Raw genomic sequence first — 15,669 nt, 5'->3', positions numbered from 1 at the left:
TAAAGCGCTGACATTAACTTTGTCTACTGCGGGTGACATCACTACAGGAACCAAAAATACAATACAGTGCATTAAAGGGGCCATTCGGACAACATAGAAGTTCGTTTCGTTCGAAATATGTCCTGTTTTATAGTGCCCCCACCACTTGACCGGCAGCAAATGATGCTGCATTCACTGAGAAATTAATTTAGGTTTAAAGTCTGATTCTCCCACCATATCGTGTGTTTTTGGGATGTCAGCAATGAAGCCATAAGTGCGTGTAATCAAACAAACTACTGCGTCACTCGGGTCTGCAGCCTTGCTAGCCATCAGTCCTCCCAGGTGGAGCAACCATACTCATCCACGAACCGTCGTTTGCCGTTGCCTTGTTTTTGACCGCGTCTGCACCTGGCTTGTTTTCGTTACTGTAGAAAGTAATGGTTTTGTGAAACATAGGGTATCCTCGACAAACAGGGTCACGTAAGACCACATCGCCTATGCCAATCGGCCAGTGCCGTGCAAGCCAACTCCAAAGCGGCGGAGTGCTGTCCAGCTAAAACAAGCATAGTGCACGCCGTACCAACAGCAGTGCGTATTGGTACTTGTATGTTTACGCGTATTTTCGTAACTTTCATTGTTTACTGCACCATTTTTACTGCTGTAAAATGAATATGCATTACATTTAAGCGCAAATAGCTCGTTCGGCATGCTTATAAGGCCTGCCCCATTTGCGTTTGCTTTTGCCAGCCTCAGCCAATCGCACAGCTGGGGACATATGACATAGGTACTGCTGTGGGAAATGAGCTAGTGGGTCGCATGACCATTCCCTTTTTCCTAATTATATAGCTTATTCGAGTGAAGTGTGCGTTAAAAATGGTGTCAGTATGATTCTAACGAGGCAATCTGTCGAATGAACCAAACTTGTGTGTTGTCTGCATGGCCCCTCTAAGCAAAGGCAAGGCAGCCATTTTTTTTATTTAGGCTGCCTTCATGCACACAGTAGTGCTCTATTACTGCCAGAAACTTATTACGGGACTCCTCACATAGTTACAGTTGCAATAAAAATCAGAAATAGAACAAAAAATTATTGGACACTCCACAATGTCCAAAAAACGAAGCAATAATGTGCGAGTGAGCTACCTAAAGCACTGCCACAGAAGATCATATTCATCAAGGTAACTAATAAAAACCATGGCTAGTGCATAGCCACTACGCAGCTCATTTGTTAAGAGCTTATGTGCGTCCCCACAAGTTGGCTGTGTAAATCCACTGACACCTAACAGAGTCCAAGGTTCGACGAAAACTCGTCAGGGGAGGGTGATTCATTGATGAAATACAAGCAGGCACTCGCCTGGTCAAAAACAAAAAAACAAATAAAGACGCCTTGGGGCCCCTACGGGCCCCTTGTTCACAATGAAGAGGGGGTGAAAGGTCGCGACTATCTATAGGTTTGGTGGCGCAGAGTACGCATGTATATCTCGGGGAGATTAACCCGCAACCGGTTAATCGTGTTTTTAGTTGGTTGAATATGCACTGATTTTCAAAGTAGTCGTGTCGACAGGCGCTTCTCTGATGCGATTATGCTTGCGGAATCCCAATCGATGACGTGGTCAGTAGCCAGGTGATGATCCGCCAAGGCATTTCAGCTTGCATTGCCTTTTTTGACATCGTTCTGGTGCTATTGAATTCTTTTAAAAATTTCCAGTTTCACCTATGTAGGATTAGGAACGAAAAAGAGACGCCGACCAGTCCAAACAAAACGTACTGACGTTTCAGCTTCCAGCACGGAAGCCTTGTTCACAATAAATGCATCACCAGAAGTGGGTCGTTTAAGTGGGCTTGAATAATCGCTGCAAAGAGCGTGCGTAGATCGGGTTTAGATTTCCGTCGTTACGATTGACTGTGTTAGATGTGGTCTGAATGATTAGTGATTCCAGATGTAGCCGTGATGCTGTCACTTTTTCTGTAGCGACGAATCTTGCATTGTCCCAATCAATATTGCGGTCATTCACGACGGCGTGTTCGGCTAAAGCATTGTTGCGGACGCTCTTATTCTTTACGTCACGTGCGTGCTGCTGCAGACGATTCTTATAATTTCCCGATTCCCCGATATACACGCCGCTGCAGTCTGCACAAGGTATCTCGTATACCACACCGGGGAAGCGCTCCTTGGGCAAGCGGTCCTTGACTCTTAAGGCACATTCCCACTGGCGATGCGCCTCGTCGCGCGACGAAAAGCGACGTCGCAAAGCGACGAGCCGGCCGTCGCTTTTCGGCGTTTTGCGACGGCGGAGCCGATCGCTCTCGTCGCGCGACGGCCCCGCAAAACCGGTACGCCAATCATGGCCGCGGAGTAGGCTGACGTAGCCGGAAACGAAACGTTTCTTTACATCCGGTATGCAAACGCTGCGGGCGGGGCATCCGACTAAAACCCGCCCGCGACCGCCGCCAAATCGGCCTAAACGCACCAAACTATGCTGGCAACGCTGTCGTTTTTGCCTCAAAACGTCTCCAACTTTGGTCTGAAAAATCGAGGGCCTTTGGCCGTGCTGACAACATTGTTTTGCGCATTTCTTGCTTGTCCGTCCGCGCGGGCCGTGCTTCTCCCTGCTTCTCCAGCACCGTTTCGAATTAGCGGCCGGACGGCCTGTGCGCCTTCGTGGTTTGGAATCGCAGCTTTTACTCCAACTGAAGTTCCTAGGGTCCTACCGAGCCTCACGTCAGTCTGCGCATCAGCTTCGACGGCGCAAAGTCGGAGACTTCGCTAGCTCGGTTTCGTGGCCGTCAACGTCGGTGGTAGCAACAAGCTCGTGAGGAGGTAAGTGTTTAGACTTGTCACATTGTCACATCGCCCTTTTCATACGGAGAAGAAAACACACAAGGTGATGTTGCCTTTAGTGTTCGTGGTAGAAGTGTAGGCTAATTTCAAAGTGGATAAGCTACGTGCCATTTCTTGCGAAAGCACACCGGAAACACACGCTAGTGTCGTGATGTTTTTCTTTTTTAACTTACAGACTCATATGCGTAACTGTTGGCTAGAATCTGCTGTGGTGTCACTATGCTTACCACTAGTGGCAGTTATTACATGGAGGCTTACTACGTTAACAGCCGTAGTAAGCAGAACAGGGGTTTTAGATTGCACGCACAAATGTAAAGCAAGCAATGTTTCGGAGACAGTTATTTCGTATCATGTGTCATCGAGACGCCGCTCACTGCGCTTTCGTTACAGGGGCTGATAAATTTCCACCTCAGTCCCAGCATGTGTTCGAGTGGCTGATCGGTGACCTGCTGCGTTTCTAAGAGCCAGACCTACCTCAAGAGACTGCTTGTCCATGCCTTGGCATACAGGGTGCCACTGTTCTCATTGCGGATGTAAGTGTTTCGCCGAATCTGTGCTCCCGATCCTGTTTTTCGTAGACAGTGCAGTGCAAGTATATTTCTGTTGAGGAGCCGCATATATATGTGGCGTGCGTGCGTGTGTGTGTGTGTGTGTCGATACAATTTGCACCTGTCCTCACAATTTCTGTTCTAATTTTTTTTAAAAACAGAATGGAGAATTTTCAGCGTTTGTATGCAGGAGTTGGAAGATGGAATTTATTTCACGGAATGCATGTCATGACTTATTCTGTTGGAGGGAAAGCGCAATAGAGATACTTGATGCTTTCAATGAACAAATACTGTGTAGCATGTGGTGGGCCCACTTAACACACTCACGTTTGATTCCCGACAGTTGGTGCTGAGTGTACGTAATGCAGCTGCTTCTCTTTTTCAATTGCTATAATCGCACTACAAGGGTTGCTGAGCATGGTCGTTTTATAGGTTATTGAATTGCTAAAGATTGCAATTTACTAACGTAATTGCACTTCAGCAGAAATTTTCTCAAGCAATGCAAGTGTGGTTTCGAACTTCCAGGAGTCTCGTAGGTAATCAAAGAATAGGTAGCAATCGCTACTTTTCGCTAACACGGGGCACTTCTTGGCCGGTCTCACATCACTAGACGAGAATTTTTCTCGCATTGCTCATGCTATAGCCATCGTCCTGAGCCCATTTGTGTACACTGTAGAACAAGAACTAAGGCCTGCCTGCTGCATTTCCAATTGCTGCTATCTTGCTTTGTCCATATCCATTTGTTGCCCCTGGGTTTTCTTCTCTCACACCCCTCCACTGAATGGTGTCTTCTTCAAGCCTCTTGTTCCTTGGTGGCATTGTCATAGGTGTGAGCAAGCTTTCATGCGACAAAAGGTGCTTTCAAACGAGTAGGTCATGCCAAATTCTTTGATGAAAAATTAATCCTGAAAGCAATGTTTGACTTCGATCTTTACATACAGGTGCCGTCATAAGTGGAGCACGGGAGCTGCGGCCGAATTGTATCGGAGCGCCGTGTAGCTGCACCGGCGGTAAATGAAAGCACGAGAACACGCATGCGCGCCTGCCGACGGCGATAGCCCATCTGTACTTCTCAAACCACTTTTTTTAACCTGGCTTCAAGCATTGTTCGCAGCATACTGGTCTCGGCGATGGCGCTGATAGCGTACACACGTAAAAATATTTGAACGGAAAACTCACTACAAATTCCCGTGACAGCGCGCCACTTCTCCGGCAGCTGGAAGTGTGCCAGAGACGCTGCCAGAATCGTCTCTGTTATCGTTGCCGAGAGCGGCACTGTGCTGCGAGCAATGCTCGAAGCCAAATTTAAAAAGGGGTTTGAGAGGTATAGATGGGTCATCGCCGTCGGCAGGCGCACATGCGTGTTTTCGCCCTTTCATTTACCGCCGGTGCAGCTACACGGCGCTCCGATACAGTTCGGCCACAGCTCCTGTGCTCCAATTACTTATGACGGTACCTGTACACAGTCACAGACTGATTTTTTAGATTGTCCAATCATTCAGACACGTCAGTGGTGCTGCCGTCCACCCTATTGTGCCAGTGTATAACGACGTCTGAAACTTAATATGCTGAAGCCATTCACCATCTGATTTTTCTGACTTTTTGTTTGCCGTGACGAGAGGTTAAAATGGCAACAACCGCAAGATCCCTATTGCTGTTCGCTTTATCCTACAGCCTTCAACTAGAATTTTCATGTACCACCCTCTGCTAACCACTTTTTTTTTTACTTCATATTTTGGCCATGCAGCATATGAAGAAAATATAAGACGGTAGAAGAGAGAGAAGGGGTACAAAATCACAGGTAGTCAGGAAGTTGATGCCCACAACGGAGAAACTTGTGATGCTTCCATGTGAAGGAGGAGAAAGAGCAGGCTCAGAAGTAGTTGTCCAGTGCCAACCTCTTCTGAGCCTGCTCTTTCTCTTCCTTCACATGGAAACATCACAAGTTACTTCGTTGGGGGCATTTACTGTGCGTTAGATATCTGCTTTTGGCATTTCTTTTTTTGCTCTGACCCTGGTTTCTACACACGATTATTACCAGTGAGATTTTGTTCTCTGTGTACATTGGTTTTTTCAACTGCTCTCACATTCCCTAGAAAGTTTGAACAATTGGTCAGCTTGTTCATTCATTTAATACTGCATAATATATTAACAAGAGATATGCAAACAGGAAATTTCGAACTGTGCATAAAATACAAATAGCAAAAACTGACTGGATTGAATGAATCAAATATATTCGAACACAGATATCTTTTTCATTGTTTATAGAGTTTTTAAAACAAAGTGACAAAAAAGATAACTTAGGCAGTCGTCAGGACCTGAGGCATTAGAATATTTATGTATCGCTAGGAAAATGGTACAAAAAATGGCAAGTAAATGGCAACCACATGCAGCGACGGCAAAACGTAACTCAATGGGTACAGCTAACTGGTAGTGTGGATGATGGTGACAAGCGAAAATGTTTATAACCAGGTTGCTAAGGGAGTCGACAGCAGAAGACGACGGGCTGACGCTGCCGCTTGCTTTTTGCTGTACAGAAGCAGCCCACAAGTGAGCGACGAACGACGACGACGGAGCGCATTGGCGGCAGTTTGATCATTTTTTTCACTTGTTGCTGTCACTCGTGCTATCTGTTTGGTGTACCCATTGAGTTACAGTTTTCACGTCGCTTTTCGCTGTTGCTGCGTGTGGTTGCCCCTTAAAAGATTAAGACAGTATGGCAAGGCAGCGGAATGAAATTTGGCACACCCTGCCGTGGAAAATGCGGTTTCTTCAACATGTTGTGACCAGAGAAATTATACAGTTGCCTACCATTAGTACAAAGTCCGCAACAAAAAAACAGAAGGCACAATAGCGCATTGCCATTGGTCCGCAACAATCTTCTCTTCTTGGTTTTGTTTTGTTGCCTATTCGAATGTGACACAGCTTGCCGTGATAGTTCAGACTTGTGGTGAAAATCGAAGCCTGAAGCTTTCACCACGCAAACTTTTGCACGGAGCTGTGCGCAACAAAGGAGGTTGAGGGCCTCAAAAGAGAGATGCTTACACTGGCACAAGTCTCAAGTGACCGGCTGCTTTATCAGCTATGCGCTGCCTTGGTTGTGATGGTGCCAACATTGCAGGACACGGCGGTGTTTTGACGCTTTAAAATTTCTAATTTTATCAAGATGTGATGTTCACCTTGATGCTCTTTATTCGAAATAACTTTCAATTAATTGAAAAATTGGGTTTCAGCTTTAAATTACCAAGCAATTTCTTCTACTGAATTGAATGTAACATTGGTGGGACCAGAGCATTGCTTCCAATTACCCGAAAATTCCAATTAGGTGATGATCAAGAGTCGACTGCATTTGAATGGCTTGCTCCAGGCATCGAAAAGAGGTTAGGTACGTTAGTGGTTGGTATGACCTTTACTTTAATGCAAGCATTTCCAGCAAGTAATAAACCTTGATTTCTCACTCATACCACCATATTGATGGGAAACTTCTTTCCAGTTTATGCCCAGGTAGCATTGCACCTCAGCCAACATTGGCTGCCAGAGTTCCACTCTTGTGCAAGGCTTTTGTGGTAGGCTTTCTTGCATGGCTTCGGCGTCGTGCCAAAAAAGCTAACACTAAAGAAAATGCCATGCAGTGAAGCTTGGAAGTTTGCATGTCATGTGGCAGAGCCAACATTTATTTCTGTATTAATGAGCTGCAAACCTTATCTGCTCCATGAGGATAAATATTTAGTGTTATAAGCAGTGAAGAGCCACTATATTCCCTGGGTACACATGGAGCATGGCTTACAAGGAGAAATAACATACAAAACGAAAGCAAGTCCTTGGTGGCTCCACAACACTGCAGGGCTCCATAGCCTCCCAGCTGAAGCCATCAGATTGCGTGGTTTTCATCGGAGCTGTCTGGGGACCTCATGACTCGTGCCTCGACAGTGCACCAGGCGAACCTATCAGTTTACGTGATGTTTGTCGAAGGTATTGGAGTTACTAGCACCGTGTCTCGGTATGGAATGTGGTTCGACATCGGGTGTACTGCTAGATTCTGCGCCAGCTAATACAACATATAAATAGACATCTCATTTTTAAAATGTTTATACCCATGGTGGACTTACTTCTTTCATCCATTTTTTAACTGTAAAACTGATGCTTCACTTAATTATTCTACTACTTTTTAATGGCTGCGCTCTTCTCGTTTTCGGTTTCAAAATCGCCAGTTTTGCTGACCGCTTGCGGCGTCCACACGCGTATTTCAGCCGCTGTATATTGCATCTTGCTTTCTTTTTCAGCAGACTATACGGAAATGGTGTTTTCAAGAGGTCGAAATTTTGAATGCAGTTGGCTTTAAGTGCCCGCTTGACCCCTGTGGTTTCGTGTGGCCATCGACTTTGTTGTAACCGAACGAAGAAGAGGGCACTGGAGATAAATGAAATAGAGCAAGCAGGAAGGCGGAGGAGGAAAGTAAAATGAAAGTGTGAAAGGGAGGGCAGTACGCAGAGGCCACGCGAGACATGCTCAGTGGCACCGAGGCGCTGTGAGAAAATGCCAGAGTAGCGTCCGCCGTCGTGTGTTCACTGATGACACGATCACTTCCTGAGACACAGCAGCTACACGCTGTCACCGAGAAGACTGCAGTTTGCACTGCGCTCAAATTTTGCATTAGGGAGTATCGTTTTCTTGAGCCGTCTTTTTTTCTTTGATGATTATTCCTAGCGCAGTGTTCAGAAAAGTTTGCAGTATCCTAGTTTTGTATCATGTTTACTTTTAGCACACCCAATGCAGATATGCTGCTACCAATAATCTCAAAATCACACACCGTAAACAGCTCACTGCAATTGAAGAACAAAACACACTTGGTCTGCCGACAGTATTCAGCACATTTATTTTGCATTCCGAGTTTTCGAATGATACTTCAGCTTTATGTGCACAGAGGGCAAAGGTATCATCAGGCTGGACTCCAATGTACCAGTGTATTTTTCCAACAATGCTCCAACCATACACAAGAAATCGCTGTTTCTGAACCAAAAGAAAAAAAAAACAAGCTATTCTTGGTTGCCCGCCGGTTTTTTTTTTTTTGTCAGATTCATAGCTTGTTCTATTTCACCCGTTTGGAGAATGCAGAAATTTGTGGAAGCTTACCTCAGGTGTCACATACACCTGATGGAACATAGCTTGCACCACATGAAAAAGACAGTGAAAACGTGTCTGTTACCAATGGCTGCTCACACAGAAAGGAACGTATAAATGCGGGGCTTTCTTGAAAGAAAACTAGCAGCAAGCCACACAGTCAGCAGCAGCGGCATGACGGAAAAAAAGCGCGCTTACCAACCGAAAGACAGCGTACCTAAATAACAATATGTTGTCACCAATAGTTAACAAGAGATTAGGTCGAACACTGTAGACAAATCTGCTTGTATGCATTTAAAATTTGCCGCCAATCTACATGCTGAAGCAACTGCTACAAGCACATTCTACAATTGCTACAAGTGCACCATGATTTGCTACAGCGGATTTCGCGTTTGTGTGGAGTAATATCATGCTATTTTGGCTTTCTCTATTACCATTTCATATTTTTTGAAGCTTAACGAGTACTCAGATCGCAATAATTGTAAGTGGCCGCTAAATTTAGCGAAATGTCAATGCTGGTCTGGTAAATTTGTTGTAAACAAACATTCAAGATGGCGGCGCCCATGTATGCTTACGGCAATTGCGTTATCGAACTCAAATACCGCTTATTCATTAGTTACGGTCTATATTACGCTGTTTTTGAGCTTAAGTGACGCACCCGAAGCCGGAAAAGCTTCGGAGCCTAGTGGTTCTGTACAGTTAACCTGTGTAAAGTACTAATATTAGCCAGTGGAAGAGGCCGAACTGCTTACCGGCATTGTCGCACGTCCCGTGGCTGTAACTTGGTTGCTTCATTGGGGCTCTTCGATTTACAGTCTCAGACTCACCGTGGGTAGTCCGCGGGTAGTCCGCGGGTAGTCCGAGGATTCCCCGAAGTCATAGGGATACATGGGAAAATCTAATGCCGGACTGCTTCTCGGGGAGTCCGCGGCGAGTCCGAGACTGGAAATCAAAGAGCCCTACTGTTTGCGGTTGCGCCGTTGTTTTGATAGTACTCCTTGGATGTTCAGGCATGATTTGCAGCCAGTGTAACTTGCTTTGTGGCATCGATTTCGTTAAAAACTACGTAGAATGACCGTTACGATGTGCCGATATTCCGATCAAGAACTTGCAGTGACGATGCTATGACGATTGGATGTCTTGCGAGTAACGATTGTGCGAATCAGTCAGTGATCGAATAATTCTCTAAACATTTAAATTTGATTAAATCTGATTTTTATGGGGTTAAAATTTACGAGTAAATTTGTTTTAACGTATGATCCTATTGGACCGCGGTAAGGCGAGGGCGACACTCGCAAAAATTGCTCACGGCATCGGTGGCGCAGCTGGTTGTGGTGCGGGCGTTCAATAGGCGTGTGTAGCGAAAATAAGAAGTTCATTAAACACTGAAAGCGTGCGTAATAGCCGAACATAATAGACAGGACGATATTGCAATAGACGTTTGCATGTTTTGGAACATGCAGTGAGCACCTTGCTTACACATTGGTTGACTTCCACGACCAAACGAATACGGTGCTTTTTGCTTAAGCTATCACGTATTACTTCACATGGAGTAACCTGGAATGCTATACTCATACTCTGCAGGGTTTCGTTACGTTCCAATGTCCATGCAATTCATCCAGTACCAGCACCCCACTGACGCTCAGCTGAATGCTGAGAGTGCCGCATTTTATCAGAAAATGTGATGTGTACCTGACTATATCAAAATTTTCCTGTATCCACAGTACAAACGTCAGGAGTTCCTCCACCACAATTTAATCTGGCTAGTCTTACCTTCGGGTGTGTTGTAGTTGCCAAGGCCAAAATGCATTGGCTAGGAAGCTATACACAAGTTTATGTATCTTGCCTATGCCACTAGTGCATTTGTAATCAACATAAGCTGGCACACATATATACATGCACCAGCATATATGCTTACAGAATGCAATGCATGCCGGATGAGAAAAATTTGTTTACCTAATGTGAATCGATGTGGTAGCGCTCGAACAGTCACTAAGCACTGCTGAGGGCATGTGTAGCATGCTAAGCACTGCTTAGTGACTGTTACTTATCTTGTTTTGTGCAACTAGTTGAGCCACTATTCTGGGTTCAACACTGCATGATTACCTTGGCATTGTTTACTCTGCGAAGTTCTGAAAGCGTGATAATGAGCACTAATATCAGCTGATTTACATGGCCTCTCTCCCTGAAACTATTGGAAGGTGATAAAGGCGATACGCTGCTCTACCACCAGACGATAAGGCCATGTAAGCTGGATCCTGACTATATATACCCTAGCCTCCTTCTCTTACTGCCGTCTCTGTGCAGTTACTGCACTCTCCGTTGGTTCTTGCAGAAACTGCTGTACCTAGCATACCCGATGCCCCTGGGCATTGCCTAGAAAAGCTCGTTTGCTCACTTAACATTCTTTCGCTCTGTGAACTTTTGTTATGCCCTGGATGCTGTCTAACAGAAGGGAAAATGTTTGGGCGTGTTGGTTCATACTCTCACGAGAAACATAGCGCAGTAAAAACAATAAGTCGAGGACGGGACAAGTGCAAGGTTTCAACAAATGCTTTATTGCAGGGTCAGCACATTTAAAGACATCTGGCTCATAAGAGGAGAAAAGAAAAAAATAAATAAACAAAAGATGAGACGAAACCCGCCACATGCCGCCTACACCATGAAATCAAGCTCTGGCTTTGATAAAGCCATAGACAGTTTACGGACACACTGATCACCAGAACATGCTATCTCACTTGCTTCCACAAGTTTCTCGTCAGCCCAGAGCAGTGGTAATGCAAAACAATTGTCTGGTCGTACATGGGATAACAAAGGTTTCCCTATACACACATTTTACAATGGGCAGCCAGGTGGCTGTTAGTGGGATCAATGTCTTGTTCACAGCCCCGAACAGGCTTTTGGGCTTGTGCAGGTTACCCTGCCTAACGCGTGTGCAAAAACCGGTCTGCTCTAAGCTGGTACGCTGTGGGCATCATGCTGTCTACAAAATTTCACTCTCATGTGGCAGCGACTATACTGGCCAAACAAGCAGATATTGGAATGTCCATTTAAGAGTACAAGAATAAAGTAAGCAGCGTTGCCACTGACGGCCAGCGGGCTGACCATTGTAAAAAGTGCGTATCGGGATACCTGTGTTATCCCCTGCACGACGAGATGATTGCTTTGCATTACCACCAGTCTGGACTGACGAAAGAACTAGTGGAAGCAACTGAGATGGCATGTTCCGGTGATCAACGCATCAATACACCATCTATGGCCTAACGAAAGCTAGAGATTTATTTCTTGGCGTAGACGGCGCGTGGTGGTTTTTGTCTCATCTTTCGTTGTTCGTTTTGATGTTTTCCTTTCTTTCTCTCCTATTATGAGCCAGATTTTTTTATAAGTGCAGGTCCTGCAATAAAGCATTTGTCGAAAGTTAGCTCTTGCCCTGGCCTCACCTTGTCCTTTGTTTCTACTGCACTGTGTTTTCTGTGTGGTCTAACATTGTTACTCTTTTTTTCTGTCTTGCACGTCACTTTTTGTTCCATGCCCATTGACTCCACACTTTGATAAAATGACAGATTGCGATTCGATAAGGTAGGGCACCTACCAAGCTTGGGCTAAAATTTATCCGTACTACTTGCATCACTACACACCGTCAAAGCCGCCACTGACTCGGGGCAGGAGCCGCACCCCGCTAAGGAGAGGGTGGGGAACAATGGGCGGGATCGCAACTTTGCTTACAAGAAGATGTGGACTTCACTAATGTAAGAAAGTCATGAAGTAGTGCAGCTTCTTATGTTCAACAGTTACGAACTAGTAGAATGCCACTGTTTCTGTTCCACATCATCATTCCTTCCCTCAGTTTTGTCATCCTTGTCATGCTGGCCATGCCATCCAGCAAGATGAAGAGAACACACCTCCCTTCCAAAGGGGCAATTTTATGTCACCCATGCCTCATTGACATGAAGCCTCCATTAAGGAGTGCATGTGTGTTTGCTTATGCATACGTGAAATCGCAGTGTGCCCTGCAATCCTTTAAAAGGAGAAATTGATTTTTCCCCCTGCAATCCCTTGTCTAACTCTCACTGCACATTTTTTTTTCTTTTGCCAGCAGGGAGCCACAAGCCAGGTAGCAACAAACTTGGTGCAGATTGGTACCACTGGTGTTGTGTCCCTGGAGCGAGCCAAGAACTTCTGTTCGTGGTCAGCGGGGTAGAGTGTCTCATCTGTTTGAGCGGTGGACTGGAGCCATGGCACTTGCAGAGCAACAAGAAGAAAGCGATTGTTGTGGAGCAATTCAGGGACATTTTGTTGCTCATGCCCTGCCAAAGGGCACAAAGAAAAGTTTTACGAAGAGTTACTGACATTGCTAAACTTTTTTCTTAGCGTGTACATATGACAGTACTTAGTGGTGCCTTGCATCATTCAGCACTGAATTTTATCATTTTAGCTCTGAAAGAATTTCTAGCTCTGTTATAAGGAATTTCAAGTTTACATTGCTGTCAGCATGTATATTTAATGAAGCTTGCTTTCTTTTCTGTACAGCAGTTAAAATTTGTAGATTAATGCACGGAAGCCATACTTGAGCTGTAATTCATACCGTAGTTGCAGACTATCAGCTAATTAAACCAGTTGGTGCATTAATGTTGTCTAAGACTTTGCGCACGAAGGCAATTTTGTTTGCCTTCATAAGAAAAATGGCTGCTCTAGAAATGCACACCTCGTGCAACTGTTTTAATGACAGCGGCGGAGTGAGGAATGAGTTTTAAAAAAAATTGAGAGGGGGTTTATGATAAACAGTTTTGCTCCGACCGACTTTATATACAGTGACCTCCCATGCTCGCCGATGCCAAATGTTTTTTTTTCTCCTTGTTTGGCCTTTTTTAGTTCTTTCCTATGCCAGTGCACCAGCTTGTGCTGCTTGTGATCCCCATTGAAGCATTGTGAACTATTTGTCCGGCCTGTTGTCAATGGTATTTCGCCTCCTCCTCAGTTTGTTGCACTTATTATAGGCTCATTGACACTGCGCCAAGTACACCTGTGGGCTCGACAGTGTGCTTCAGGGAATCGCTTTCTAAATGCGAAAATATTACTTGCTACCACAACAGCTGACAATTTCCTAATGCATTCCTAACATTCCACGTCACAGAATGGTGCACATATCCATGGCATTCCATGGATGGTTGTTCCATGGCATGGACCAGAAAGAAATAAACAAGAAGCACTTGGTGTGCACTGTTGCATATACTGCTGCAGAAAAAGAAACATTTGGCGCTTGGTCAATTCCGATTTCTTTGCAACACGCTCCGTAAGACGTGCAACACAAAAATAAATGTGCATTCAAATAAATTGCTCCCGCAGTCTTTTTTGGCCCTCTGCTTCAGTCGAGGCAGTGCCGCAGCAGCGTGGATAGTGATTCTGTAATTAGTGGCTGCACTGAGTGCACTGTTGGGATTGTAGGCTATAGGCGGCATTGGCGGAACGCTCGACAACAAACCGAGCCATAAAAGACGCTGTCGCGCTCTCATCCTGTTTAATATGATGAGATCCTGCGCAATTTTCTTGTGTTGCACTTTGAGTCAACCCGATGGTTTACTGTTGCATACAGCTGAGCAAGGCCAGCAGCGGCATGGCAAAAGCATTTTCTTTTTGTTTGGTTCTTATCGCTTTGGTATACGGGCGTGGCTCAAAATTTATCACGAAGATAACTGTGTACGGTTCTCATCGCCGGCCCTGACCAGGGCCAACTCTCGTATACCCAACTTTGCCATTTGTAGGGCTGGCGAGCCACCTTGAGGACGGTGCTACATGAGTGGCACAGTTTATGTGAAAGAGCCGCAGCCCCTGAAGAAGTTTGGATCAACTAGTGCTCCTGCAGCTGGAAAATTGTTATGCTCCCGTGCAAGAACGACGGCATTTCCGTGCTTTAAATGGCCAATTTGGAAATGCTTTGCACAAACTCAAGCGTTTCCTGTCAAATTTCGCATGTGCACAAATGACCGTCACGCCAAAAGAAAGCTTCTCCATGTAGAGCCAAGGTCGGTAAAGGTTACGAATGTTTGAATTAATGGGAATGCTCAAAAATTAATAATGGTAGTCGAGCCAGACAGTGTGGTACCCGTGTGGTTTAGTTGTATACGTTGACTTTTCCATTGGTGAGAGTCAGGTCTGGATGAGCCATTGTATTCTAGGTGCTGACCGGTGATATAAATACTAACTAGAACGGTCGGTTGTTATTGGTACAGCCACTGCATTTCATGCCAACAGTCACTCTGTGAGCAAAGTGAAGCTGGTGAGGTTGGAGATTATTTAGCACCACCTGATGGAGTGCGCCATCCCTACCCAGCAATTTTCAGCACGCTGGCCCTCATTGTCGCCGGCTGCCATGGGAAGGTCGCTATCTATGAAGCCAGCCGGTTTTAGCCGCAGCGCAGTAAAAAAAACAGCGCAGAACGAAAGATCCTTTCATTCATCCTCTTCACCTGACCATACACATAATCCGCATGGATTATATGTGTATTGTTGTTGGAAGTGCAGTTGCAGCATGCCAGGATATAATTTTGAATGGGTACGTGTTTACCTCTCATGGCCATTGCTATTCTTTCTGGTGCCTATAGTTTTGTTTTGTACACCTCATTGTAACCACACAAATGGCATGTACAGTGCATTTGTGTAAATAAAATTTATTTACAAGTGCGATTCCTTTTCTTGTGTTGCACCTTTTCAATATAGTTTGTATCTACTTGTCCAAGTGTCAGTCCTACGAGTAGCCTTCACCGCCAGGTCCTGCCTAACAGATTAAAATGAAAATATGGCAGCAAAGCAAGCCATCAAACCTACTTTATTTTTCACTAAGTGCATACAGAAAATTTTCACTGAAGAACTGTCTGTTGGTCTGTGTACACTAGCTGGCCGGAAAGGCCTCCATGGAAGTATTACAAATTGAAGGAGCTCCCATTCGTAACATGACTGGGACAACAACTCGACCGAAATGTTTACAGAGGTGGCACGACTTTGCACTGCTACAAAGAGCGTTGCCTACCTGTCTGCTATTTTTGTCTGAAAAGGCAATATCTGGTGTACACCATGGTTTGCTCACTGTTGAAAACAATACCCCTAATTCTGAAAGGCTGCAATAAAATAACACTGGCCTGTCAAAGCAGCAGTAAATTTTTGAGTCTTAATATTACAAAATCT

General features: G+C 45.1%; 1 long non-coding RNA gene across 1 annotated transcript; it reads left to right on the top strand.

The window, feature by feature from the left end:
* The first annotated feature begins 2,405 nt into the window (after positions 1-2,405).
* LOC144169106 (uncharacterized) lies at positions 2,406-13,827 on the top strand. Its single transcript, XR_013322363.1, has 3 exons — positions 2,406-2,797; positions 3,209-3,351; positions 12,584-13,827. It is a non-coding gene; the product is annotated as an uncharacterized LOC144169106 (long non-coding RNA).
* Positions 13,828-15,669: the final 1,842 nt, after the last annotated feature.

This window comes from Haemaphysalis longicornis, unplaced genomic scaffold, assembly GCF_048455015.1.
Source record: "Haemaphysalis longicornis isolate Haplotype H1 unplaced genomic scaffold, Haemaphysalis longicornis Haplotype H1 scaffold_1, whole genome shotgun sequence".
Classification (NCBI taxonomy): domain Eukaryota; kingdom Metazoa; phylum Arthropoda; class Arachnida; order Ixodida; family Ixodidae; genus Haemaphysalis; species Haemaphysalis longicornis.
Note: the sequence above shows the minus strand (reverse complement) of the source record. Positions and strands in the feature narration are given on the sequence as shown.